The sequence below is a fragment of the Anopheles arabiensis genome, chromosome 3 (assembly GCF_016920715.1).
Source record: "Anopheles arabiensis isolate DONGOLA chromosome 3, AaraD3, whole genome shotgun sequence".
NCBI classification, from domain to species: domain Eukaryota; kingdom Metazoa; phylum Arthropoda; class Insecta; order Diptera; family Culicidae; genus Anopheles; species Anopheles arabiensis.
In genome coordinates this window covers 80,353,001-80,365,795 of record NC_053518.1, presented here as the reverse complement: position 1 = coordinate 80,365,795, position 12,795 = coordinate 80,353,001, and the positions used below count along the sequence as shown (strand labels likewise).

Here is a 12,795-nt window from a genome sequence, read left to right as displayed (position 1 = left end):
TTATTGTGTTTACATTATTTTGGTAATTACAACCAACATTTGAAGCATGCTCATTTAGCACCATGTTTTCATGGGTAAAACATATTAAAGCCCTAATTAAAGTGTGAAGTGACATCTCCTCATAAGATTCAATTTTCTTAGTTTCTGAATGCAATGTTCATGTACGAAATAATCTTCATTATAATAACATTTCTAATAGCAAGTGATATTTGTAAAAATATGATGTCTGGATAGCTCTGGGCCATTTACTGTACTTCGTTTCACATATCAATAGTTATTAGTGCCACATTTTAGTTTACGATAGGAAAGCAAAGATATTAAAAACATGACACAACCACTAATACCCAAACCTATACAACAGACCCTCAACGAGAGTAGCAGCAGTTCCCCTTTTGCTAAAAACCGTGCTTCATAACTCTCGAACCATAAGTCACCCGGATGGAGTCGTTAAGGTGCATAGCTGCTACGCGGGCCGTTGGTTTTATGTGTCCACGTCCGTGTCCAGACATTTCTGCACTCGCACCGTAAAGCTAATCGAACCGTAACAAAAGTCAACAGATGGAATTTCACCCGATCGCTGAAGGCGGAGCTTAGGGAACGTCATCACACAGTTTTCCAATCGAACGAGCGTAATCGTTGAAATGGATTGAGAGTAGTTCCGATGTTTTTGTTTGGCAGTTTTGTCGTTTTTGCTGCTGGTAAAAACATATTTCTCCACCAACCGGCCTAAAACCCCCGAAATGTAAACGAATAAACCAGCGTCAAAAAAGTATGCACGTTGCACCATCAAAAGCTGAAGAGGTAAGCATTCAGTGTCCGTGTGGTGGTACTAGCTTTTCATTCCACGCTGTCTGGAGTACAGATCCGGATTGTACACCGTGGTGTGTGGTTTATCGTAACACACGCGCATAATGATTAGAGTGAAAGGGTAATCGGTTCGATTTCTAAAACATGAACATGTTGCTATTGCATGCGTGTTGCAAAAAGCCGCACGAATTGAAAGAGATTGAGTTGAATTTTTAAAACAGTGTAAACAGTGGATTGAGGATGTGTTTTTCCACGGTGAGTCTAATCAATCCTCGAACTAGACGATGTGCTCTCCTTAGTCTTAAAGTACTTCATTTATTTCTACCTGTCACATTAAGACACACACGCACATAACAAGCATCGATCAAACGAATGATCAAGAAGCCATCACTCACACTTGCGGGAGACTCATTCCACTTCCCCCTCCCCGGGAGCTATCGGTGTGAAGTTGCCGGACCGGATGAAGATGAGATGATGCCGCCTTGCTGGACGACACATAGGCAATAGATAACCTGCTTCTGCTCCGCTTGATCTCGGCTGACGTTGCGGATTCTGTACGAGAAACGAGAAACGATCGCAAGCCTGTTTCTGGGTCAAAAAGTGTAAGTTTCCTGCGCGTCCACTTCCTACCCAGTTTGACGCAGCGAGCCGTTCCCTCTGTCTAGCACTATCACGTTCGATTTCATTTACTTAGCGAGTGTGTGTGTGTGATGCGAATGCTCCAGGAAAAGAAGACGCTGTCCGTCACTGGTTTTAGCAAAGGTTAGTGCCATGGCCGTGCGGCTTTGCCCAAGTTAAACGGGAAAGATGAATAGATCTGCGTCTTTCTCAATTTCTCGCTTCTTGCCAGGGGCGACACTGCGATAGCGATCCCCGCAAGATGGGTTTTATCGTTTTCTACCCATCATCGGCCAACCCTCATGCCACTGATGTGTGGAGCAAAACCCATACTTCTTGATTCGGAGCGGCGTTTGAAGGGCGAAGTTGAAGACGGAGAAAGAAAGAACTGGATGGACATTTGCTTTTTCTCTGCTTTGCTGTTTGCGGACAGGTCTAGCAATAAATCATCGATCCTCACGTTCAAAGCCCTTGGGGTGAGTTTCGCTTTCTTCGGCAGACTACTTCTCGCGTGCAAAACTGTGTTATCACCCTGGGGCATCGGCATTTGTTTGGGCTTTCTAGAATTGAGATAGAAAGTTCCTGAGCTCCAAAAAGGGAAAGTGATCTTGGCACCACGCGGGTTTGATTTAGGATGATGTTCAGTGAACGGTTAAGTTAGATGAATTTCGTACATAGCTATGGTTGCTATAGACAGCTCTTCTTGATCAAATCGTATGTCATAAACATCACCATCGAGAATAAATCAATTCCTAGACGCGTTGAAGTGTTCGAAGCGAGTAAGCGAGTTGTAAAGCCCTCCACGCCTCACGAACCTCCTTCTCAAACACGGAACTTGAGATGATCGCCAGATGGCGCTAAACCTTTTTCGTCCGTTCATGATCGTTTATGCATGCGAAAAACGCGTAAAAACCTAACCATAAACACGACAAAAGGGTAATCTTCAGAGATTTGGTGCGTTTCGAGTGGTTATGGTTGGAAATTGAAACGTTTCCTCAATCATTCGCTTGTTTCGAGTGTTTCAAGCAGAGTCTGTGCTGTCTGTAACTGTGCGAAATATATCCCAGGGTCGCGCCACGAAAACATGCAGTTTATCTATTTTGGCGAGCCCGGGCAGACGAACCGACCCGAACATGAAGATTCGCTTGTTAAAGTTGCGTGGTTTGCGTTGTGCCAATTGGCGGGGAGAAATTAAACTGGCGTGAGTTATTAATATTAAAAAAAACCATCCCGGACGAGCAATTGACCTCAAGTAGAAGTTTTATGGCGTAGTAAAACGCGAGAAGGAGCTCGAGATCTAATGATGTTTGCAGACGCATTGTGGGGGTGGCGGTTGTTCAATTTGTGATCAGTTGTGTCAGGGACGTAGTCTCCGTAGCGATCGCAAGCAGATCGGCGATAAGAATATGCTGGTCATTGTGGCGCTGGGGAAAAGGTTTGTGAGACAAAATTTATCAACCTCTCTGACTGTGCGGGAGTGTCTTATCGATGATAATCGATGATGCTTTATTTGTAGCCAAGGTTATGTCGAAGGTGGACAGGAATGGAGTGGTTGGTATGAGGGCGTAGAGCGGGTGATGCTCTGTGGTTAGCAATTATATCTTGTTGGGTGTCTGTATCATACGTCATATGAGTATATGCTTTTAATTCCAACGCTTTTTTTAATATTTTAAACTTCAAGCACATAACCAAATGTCTCTTAGTTCTTCTTCAACTGCGCAGTTCAATGCCAACATCGCAAAAACCTTAATTGACCCAGAGTTATAACACCAAGCTAACCTCAACCTCAAGTGAGGAACCATCTTCCAAAGCTATCGAAAGCATCGTTCAGCGCAGATTTTTAATGTTCAACATCTGGTTTTTCTGATTTGCGAATAAATCAACCCCTTTAGCGCTAGAGCCGCATGGCGGCAAAAATGCAATCTGCGAGATTGAATCGTCCCTCCAGCTCTTGAAAATCACTTGTGATCATGTGTGTGCAAAGACTCGCGATCGTACCACACACTTGGATCACTCCATTTTGGCAGCAATTCTGGCAGTCAGTCCTATCTCTTCGCCCAAGAAAGTGTGGATTCAATCAAATAAATTATAAACGAGGTCATACATGCGATTTCCATTAGCGTGTGTGCGCTGATCGATATATTTTAACGGCTCTTCTTTTTTGAGGAAGACGAGCGCACTATGATGTCTGTCTTTTGGCACTTATGTTTGAGGTTGGTGTGGTTGATTTGGTGATTGATTTAATTAAACGCAAAAGTGACGGTCACCTTAAACAACTGACGACGCTCTATTTGAAATTAAGTCTTAATTTGAAGGTCAAATTGCTACATTAAACACACTGTGACATGGGTTAAAGTCTTATTTTTGCTACGACATATTTGTATACTATATCACAAAGAATCAATGACATCTATCCTCAATGTATCAGATCTTTGGTATATTCTGGTGAGTTAAAAACTGGAGAGTTGTTCTCTGTTGAAAATATGTTGTATGTCAATATTTGACATTTAAATCTTTTCGTATGATTCACCGGTTTGTCATTCGATCACGCAAAACACCTTTAGCATCGCGTAACTTGCGGTACTGTTGTGACAGGCAAATGATGTGCTACAGTTTTTTTTTAAATTACCAATGCAACGAGTATATGTGATTGTTTTATTTTTGGACATTTCAAAAACTGTTTTCTCCACGTTTCTGAACTTCCATTACGGACATTGCCAATATGCCCTTTTTAAACGGTTTCACTCACGATGGAGCTTGGCTGGATAGTGGTTGTTGTGGCGAAAGCCCTGTCAGCGCAGCATTCTTCAACGATAACGTCCCGAAAATGTGGCCAACGACACATCGCATATGTGTCACAATCAAACCCCCATCTCCCATGCAAAGCATACAGATACTTTAGATTAACCTCCCCACCGGCAAAAGGTTAGCTCTGAGAAAACGATCCCGAGACCGAAAACCGAAACGCTTTAATCATTCCAAATCGCACCAGTCCCATCGGCTATAGCCCCCCCCCCCCCACATACCGGCACGGGCACAGGGGATAAGGGCACGCTGATCTTTTTCTTTTTTTCTACCGGGTGAAGGAATTTCTTTTCATCTTACTTTGAAGATAAGCACGCGGTAGAAGTGACCGGGGCTTTCGGGGCGGACTGAGAGAGAGAGAGAGCGTGCATGCTCAGGATCTCCGGGTGGTCGAAAGTAAGAAATAAAAAATAAAAACACACACGCTTAAAAATCCATCGAAAACAGTCTGCCGAGAGTGATCGTTGCGAAAGAGAAAGTTTACCAAAATCTTGACCTTGGTTGGGTTGGAAATGCTGTTTTGGGTGAGTTGTGAGATTCAACGCTGTCTGGATAAATCACATAATTAGGTTGTGGATTGTTATTCCATGATCGCCTCCACACAGGTCTGCATAAATGACACGTTTATAAGATTCCATAAATACTTCTAGAAACTCCGACAACTATCATCACCTTCACAAATTGCCATTTCACTGGGGAGCCACAACTTTTCGCACGTGACTATTCGAACCATTTCCAACCAACCTCGGATGGTTGGTTCTTAATCTACTTGGCATCAATAAAATCAACTCATCGTAAATCCGGCTGAACGTGATAAACGTGCCCCACGAGTATGAACCATCTCTCCTACAAGCTAATTCCAAACACGCAGGGTTGTTATCAAGCTTATTGACACACAAAACTGGAAACAATGCACGTTCGAGCGTAATCTACATGCTTATACACACCGGGATAGGGAGTTGTGTTTTACCTCTCGTGTAGCATGAACCTGCTCTTCTTCTGCTCCTGTGTGCTCAGCAAAAGTTTACAAATACATCACACACTTTCATGGAACTTTGGAATATCGATGTTCACTGATGTAACCCGCACGACCAACTGCATGTCATTTGCAATCCTTTGGGTGTATTTATGCGTTTCCCAAACAAAAAACTGAGAACCCAAAACAAGACATTACCCAAGTTTCCTTTTTTTAAGGGGCTCAAATGGTGAACAAGGATGCTACATGCCACTAGGAGTGGTCGGAGGTATCTCACTGGAATTGGTAGCTCTGGGACGCATAAAGAACCATCCAGCACCACCGCCCAACTCGTTTATGAAACGCAAAATATTGAGAACCTTAACCATAAAGCATTATCTACCGGCAAACTTTCAACACAATTGTCTCATGGAAAAAAACACAAAACAAAAAAAGGACAGACAGCTTCTTTTGAAAAAAAAAAAAAGACATGTTTTGTTGCGTCATGTACGGTTTTTGGTTTTGGGACCATTGTTCTTTGCTGCTTTCACTCCACGGGAACGTGAGGGCGTGGTGTTCAATTATCCGCACGGTGATGAATGTTACATTTTGACCCTTTTGCCATGTATTTCCTAAAAACAATCCTTCTTAGAGAAAGTTCAATTAAAGAATGCATTTCCTGTCTAACTATTGCACAAAAGATAACAACAGAACGAATTCTTTTGTTTTGCAAAAAATGCATGCTTGCCTTTTTGTGTGTGCAATGTAAAGAAGAAGAAAAACAGCAACAAATTGTAAACAATCCCCAGCCGAGCCACAGGACATGAAATACATTTAAAAAACAGTACCCTTAAAGACGGTCTAGCCACAAATGGTGTCAAGGACGTGGTGCGGGAGTTGTTTTGTGGTCACCCGGACGCACGTGGTTTGGAAAGTCACGTTTCCTTTTTGACTAACCCATTTACAAGGAACCCTTTAGCTTGAAGGATTGAAAATATCCCGCTGACAGGCTAATGCTGTTAAGCTTTACCGAGGAATGTTGGGTTGAGTTGAGATTTCCTTATTTTGCTGACGAGGCAGCTTATCGAACACTTTATTTTGTTAACTCATTACCTTCTGTTTTTGAAGTACGATACAGCGCGTGGAATGGAAGGTAAAGGGTTTTCCAAACCATTTTGTTAATTTTTAAGTGCTTCGTGTCGGTTATTCTCGGTAAAAATCAACATGTATCGCAGGTACTGGCCACTTTCCAGTGCCTTTTCTGTTGATGGATTGATTTGTCATGCTGGCACTGTGGTAGAATGCTCAAATAATGCAGTGCCATGCTGTTAGAAGTTACCAGATTACGGACAAGAACATACTTCAAGTTGTGGAAGCTCTTGCAGCAACACAGGATGCAATACATTCTTCGTAAATGATTCACAACAATTAAGTTGGCTTTTTAATTATCCGTAAGTACACAAAGAAATAATTTCTCATTTGACTTTTTCCTAGAAAAGCAATCTTCTAGTAAACCCCCTTGTAAGACACCCGTAGGCACCTACTCTCATCAAAGCGACCCTTCAGTTATAGGGTCATCAATCAAAACACATCACACCGCGCTAATGCAAATGTCGCGGCAAAGTCCGGCGAATTTCACAACACGCATAATGTCAAGCCGATGCTCAGCCACTAACCCAAAGCGAGTCACAAAGAGTAGCGCGAGAACGTCGAGAAGACGACCTAAGCAGCCAGCATGCGGCAGAAGCAGAAGCACCAGCAACCAACCTGTAAATCAATTAAACGCCATCGTTAACACTCCAGTAACCTTGGCTTTTTGTGCTCCCTGTGACAAGATTCATGACTATCGCGAGCGTGTTCGAGCGTGTGCCCACAGATGATCAGACACCGGCGTCGTGGCGGTCCCACGGGTAATTGAAGATGATGCTTCCACCAGCCCCGGCAGCAGTCGTGGAAGCCGCTATTATGACACAATAGAGCAAACCCAAGGGGTATTAATTTGTTCGCTTCTTGTAGATTACTACCTCGTTGAGAACTTCTTGGTGGTGTGTTTGGGATGGCATTTAGCTACTAGGTCTCTTTGGGAGGTTTTTTCGTTGTTGTTGTCGTTGTTGCAGGTCAATGAATCTTTCAAGTCTTTTGCTGGTGTTGAATTCCCAGTACAAGATTTGTTCACCAGTTCGATCACCTTCCCAAGCACTTTGGGCTGTATCTTGTTGGTTCTTATTAAGAAAGTGGACGATCCAGCTAATGGGCATCATAGAATGCGAAACCTAATGAGGCTTATCAGACCCAGCTTGGAACAGTAGGAGACCGAATGCCCTCTTCGGAAAGTTCACTGACAGACCACACGTGCCCGTAAACGAGCCTTGATTGTGTGTCTATAATTTCTCAAACCTCTAGCAAACAAACGGAAACTACCATTAACCATTGCTTAAAATACGGTTTTTGGAACGGTTCCCACTTTTCGCCTATCTGATTGGACCAGCTCCATTAGAATGATGTCGGTGAAGATGGGACGCCTGCTGCTGAGTGAAACAGGCCGGCAGCAATACCTGTGGTCCACAAGAACCTGTCGCCGGACGTTTCTGCTTCTGGCTTTCGGGCGCTAACGGTGGCATTTATGACTGTGTTGATACGCTTAGACCTGATTGCTGACATCCTCATCATCAGTCTGATTCTTGGGACAGGCTTCTCGTATCGATTTCCTTTTCTTCTATCGCTACCAATGTTTTCTAAACACAGCTGTTCAAACCACCTATCCTCTAGTTGTGTGACGACAATCGCTATCGGTCGTTAAAGCTGTCATATTTAAGTGTCTTTTTGTGTACATATCAATTATTTCGAACAGGGCAGGGCAGGTTCTCCTCTTCTATTCCGCTAAGCGCGTGTGCGCAGGAGTCGTTTAGTGTACGTGAACTAGAAAAGGGAAATGCATTGGCAGGAATGTATAAACATTGCGTTCGCGGCGTCATCGTTCGGTTCGGAAACGCAGCAACACAGGCAGGCAGAAACACAACGTTGAAATATGCGAGGCCGGCTCGCAAACCCGCCAAGGATCCCTCCTAGAGTACCGGTAAGGGCTGGCTCAACGTTTAGAGAAATGAGTTTCGTTTTGTTGTTCGCCGGATTGTGCCGTTGGGATTAACATCCACCAAGGGTGATGGAATTTGACGTGAAACTTACACCCATCACGATCTTTTTCCATCCAAGCCCCACCTTTAACCACTAAAGCCCCCGATGAGTCAGTGGTAGAGGAATGTTGATGAACACATTCTTTGGGAGAATTAGATCGGACAGAGGCTCTTTCTCTCGCGCTCTTTCGCTGTTTCTCCTAGAATGTGGTGTACCTTCCAGCGGATTATGTGACGACGTGCCGGAAGAACTGGGTCAGAAGGTTATACCTCGGAGTCGGATACTGATATTAGGCTATCGTAAGTGCAATATTTATGGAGCATTAAGTAGCGATCGGTCTCGAGAGCGCATGTTTACGACCGGTAGGATCTTGCACTAGAGCGAAGGTTTAAAGAGCAGTAGGTGCCATCTTTAGTTAGTTCATAGGGGGGGCTTAAAACATATGCATAGAAGGTGTTTTTAGTACAGCAAAGCAATAAGTTCAAGATTGCTTCATAGAGATTGAAATGTAATGCAACCCATGACATTTCAGTGCGTCAAAAATCAACAAAATAATTGTTTATAAAGAAGTGTACATGTTAATATTTCTATAGCAAAGCCTCGCTCCAATGTTTGTCAAACAATGTATTTCGCGGATTAATAATATGTATGTTCCTATTTATTATTTTGATAATTTAAAAAAAGATGGACAAACTCTTCCTAGTTTATATTGCATTTGATTTTTACTCCTTTTGTTGCCGTTTTAGTTGGTAAGTGATCATTCAAAACGATGAATGTTTTAATTAGATATTTGAGCCATTGTTTCATTCTCTAGAGGTCGTAGGCCAATAAACACAGCCACCTGTCCAGGAATATCTATTTACAAACAATCCAGAAAAAGCAAAATAAACTAGAACCTGCCATGGCAAGAAGGGTTTTTTTCTTCAGTGTCAGCTGCCGCGCGGTTAAAACGCACGTGCCATTCATGGCAGATTTCACCCACCGTCAGGGGTAGGAGCGCAATACGACAATACGACTGATGACCGCAATACCTGAGCAGATTGGCTAAACAAACTGTCACCCCATTCCTTCCGATCAGCACACATTTTAAGCTCATCGAATCGAATCGATTGCGTGAGCAGCACAGAGCACAAATGCAAAAAGGCCAAACTCATCCACCACACATTCACGTAACACACATTCAGGAGAAGGTGGAGCCCGCCCGTAATGCGAGGAGGTGTGCCAGGTTAAACGCTTAAATAATTCGCTTTCGCGTCGAGCACAGTTCGACATTCGGCTCCGGGCTGTGATGTGATTTTATTTATGTATGCCATTTCTTTGGCCAACATTTGATTCGTTTGGTGGCTTTGGCATTTGGAACATTTGGCTGTTGGTGCGGTTCTAATGGCTTACTTATTGGCCGGTGGAGGTGTGCACGGCTCCGTGCTTTTCATCTAATGAGCTTTGGTTAGGGAAGGAGAAAGAGACATACCCTGGGCTTGGTTTGTTAAACGATCTGTAAGGACTTCGGTCAATTATGATTATACTTTCGGATCTACCATCATCTTAGGGATTACCGGAGCATTTTCAACCCGAAACGAAAGCTACTGATGAGCACATGTTATGCTAATGGTATGCAAACGCGTGTGCTCAGTATCGCCAAACGTGTTGATGGTACGGAACTAGCTAGGCGAATATTATTCTTAAGCCGTGTGGGCAATGAAACGAAGAGTAAGTTGGATCTAGGGGCATTATTTCTAGCCCGCGATAGCCTGCCAGCCAAAGTAGCGATGATACATAAAAGCGTGTTCCAAAGCCGCTAGGGGAACAATGTTGTTGTGTGAACGGTGTTGATTTTAGCATTAATATGTTTTGATTTGATTTTGTGCCGCTGAAACTGTAGGTGCGTTAGTTTTGGGGGCATTATTGTGCGTCAATATTTCAGGTCAGCGACGGGGAAGAGTGCTACATTTACGTACGGCTGTGTAGTTAAGCCCATTTTGCGTGTTATAATTAGAGAGAGAGAGAACGAACGAAGGAGAAGAGGGTATATTTTAGGCATTACAATATTTGCCTCTGCAATTTAAGCTGATATCTATTAGAGATGATGTGTTCTTAGTACTTGAATTTGCACCATTTATTTTGAATCGCAATGAAGAATTCTACAATAAACAATTTAGAATACAAATAAATATAAATGATATTTAAATGTTCATTTAACTCATTTCACAACACTGTGAAACCCTTTTCAACAGTCAACAGTGATGGTCTAGGCTGACCGCTATCCGTAACTCTTCCTTTAACCTTTTTTTCCGTGTCATACATTTTATGCATTCCACTACCGTACACCCTGAAGGACCGCACGACAGTGCCACCATGTCGTAAATGGTTATTACTATTGCACAAAATAAAGGAAAAACAAAAACAAAAAACATCAACGCTACCTATCCATAAATGTGCATCCAGCTCACGCACGGTGCGGGCTCTCTGCTTTCATGCACCCCAAACTGGGATGGGAGTGCAGCCAACCAGCCCGACACCATCGGAGAATGTGACCATCGATGCATCGTGCAATTCGAATAATCACGCACCACCGCACACCACCACTTACCACCAGCTCTCGCCTGCTTCGCACGTTTCGTTTACGAGGAGACACGGTTTTTCCCCTTCATGAACTCTGCTCAACCTTGGTGGGAGGATGATTTCACATAAAGATGTTATGGCGGAGGGATTAAATAGAATGCACCCTCCCCAACATATACACACACACGCTTGCTTGTGGCTCTGATTTGTCTAGGGCTGCTGCTGCTGCTGCTGCTGAGGTTTTGAGCAGGGATCTTGTTATGTTTTGCAACCGCCTCATCGCCGGCGAACCTCAGCCAAAAGGTCGGACACATCCACGTCTACGATTGTGGCGCATTATGACGTGAACAAGCCACCATTTACTTGTCCGAACGCTTTTACATTCTGGCTGGAGAAGAATCATTTCCAACAGAAAGGGGTTTGTCAGGCGGCCGGGATAGAGCATCCATGTTAACATGCTAGCTTATCATGGATTATGTTTTCAGGCTTACTTGTACTTGAGTCTCGGTGGCATCACTAAAATATGAACGCTGGGGCCCAGCCGGCTTGGGACCCCATCCGCTGCAATCCAGTTTGGGGCTGTTTGTACAGCCTTGGCGAAGCTTCCGGTAGAAACCAGAAAAAATGTTTTCCTCCAATCATCCTCAGTGACGAAATTAGTATTCATGTGGATCATTTAAAGCAAAAAAACCCTAGATGACGCAGTTTTGAAGCCTTTTTGTTTACAAGCGTCCTATGTGATTTGGTTACATGTTCGTACTTTGAGATATTTTAAAAGTTAAACTAATAATCATCAACTTTTTTATTCAACTCTCAACTATCTTAATTACAGAATTTTCCAAGTCAGTTTCGAATGTAAACATTGTTATTCACCGCACGCAAAATGTTGTTCCACATCGATTTCATTTCCATTATTTTAATTTTTCAATTCTGCAGCATGATTTTCAACACGACTCAAGCTGGATTGAGTTTGACAGTTATTTGTTATGTGTTGAAAATTATGTGTTGAAACTGAAATTTGATTTCGAAACAAATAAACCATTTGACAGCTGTTGAAAAACATCTTGGATGCGGTGAATAACAATGTTTATATTCGAAACTGACTTTGAAAACCCTGTATTATCGTTATGTTGTTTAAGTGACATTTTTTTCGACTAGTTTTTCTTTCCTATTCTTATTAATGTTTTACGTTATTGGAAATATAATTGCGGTTATGAGTATCATTCGGTTGGTTGTCAGTACTCTAATACATTATTTAATGTTTTATAGTTTGTCTCGGCTGGTGTTATTCATGTGTTTGTTGTATCTTTATCCTAGCTATTTTTTCATAGTATTTTTTGTTTTAAAGTTGTGTAGATTTTGTAAGCAACAATATTAAGTTTATCGCTAAATATTATGGTTTTGCGCAGACAAATTATATCTTAGCTAGCAATTTAATTGATTTTATAGTTTTAAGCCATTCGTTGCGCATCTCATTCTGTTTTTAAAGGGTACGTAATCAATATTTGTATTTTAATATGTCTCATTTTGTTCATATCGCTAACTGATGTTTTAGCTTTTAATATTTTACCCACTTACAGGGTTTTCGAAGTCAGTTTCGAATGTTAACATTGTTATTCACCGCATTTAAGATGTTTTTCAACAGCTGTCAAATGTTATATTTGTTTCAAAATGAAATTTCAGTTTCAAGACATGATTTTCAACACCTCACAAAGAACTGTCAAACTCAATCTAGCTGTAGACTTGTTGAAAATCATGCCGTAGAAATTAAAAATTATTAAGAATAATAATAAATAATAATAATTAAAATAATAGTTTATTTTGCATGCGGTGAATAACAATGTCTACATTCGAAACTGACTTGGAAAACCCTAATATGTCCCTTACCTAAATTCGTTTGTTGGCGCCAATAC

General features: G+C 42.2%; 1 protein-coding gene across 7 annotated transcripts in view; it reads right to left on the bottom strand.

Moving 5' to 3' along the window:
- Positions 1 to 12,795, bottom strand: part of LOC120903886 (mucin-5AC-like) — a 79,950-nt gene that overhangs the window by 6,073 nt on the left and 61,082 nt on the right. The window lies entirely within an intron of this gene.